The sequence below is a fragment of the Chiloscyllium plagiosum genome, chromosome 16, assembly GCF_004010195.1.
Source record: "Chiloscyllium plagiosum isolate BGI_BamShark_2017 chromosome 16, ASM401019v2, whole genome shotgun sequence".
Taxonomy (NCBI): Eukaryota; Metazoa; Chordata; class Chondrichthyes; order Orectolobiformes; family Hemiscylliidae; genus Chiloscyllium; species Chiloscyllium plagiosum.
This window is the reverse complement of record NC_057725.1, coordinates 19357988-19358596: the sequence shown is the minus strand read 5'-3', so window position 1 is coordinate 19358596 and position 609 is coordinate 19357988.

Below are 609 nucleotides of genomic sequence, written 5' to 3'. Positions count from 1 at the left end.
ACATGATGAAAATTGATACAGAAGTAACTTGTCTGCATACTCTGATCCTTAGGTTCTGCTCTAATGAATCATATGGCAAACCTCAGTTGAGTACAGTGATAAATCACTGCATTACAGCCATCACAGCTTTTAATTTACAACTCAAATCAATTGGGATTCACCGATGCCAGATGCTAAAATAGTCTGTCACTCAAAGCTGATACTGTTTGCTCTGCAGAAGGCTCTGTCACTCAGAAAAGTGACATAGCAGCAATTTATCATAAGTACAAATCAAATGTACAAACTGCAAAAAAAATGAACTTTTGACTTATGTCAGAATATATTTGTTGATGACCAGGCAGTGATTTTTTTTTAAGCATTTGTTACAGGCCTGAAAATTTGGATAACCATGCCATGAATAAAAGGTGAGTGCCTGATTGTTGTTTGAAATCATGTATAATTCCTTAAATGTCTAAGACTCATTACACTGATTGTTTAAAGCCGAGTAAGCAATAATGACAGTAATTGGTATTGTGATTTTGGGCTTAACTATCTGATATCTATATCCATTGTGTATTTCAGATATGCGCTATTCATTGCTTTGAAAGCAACAGTACTAGCTTATAATTA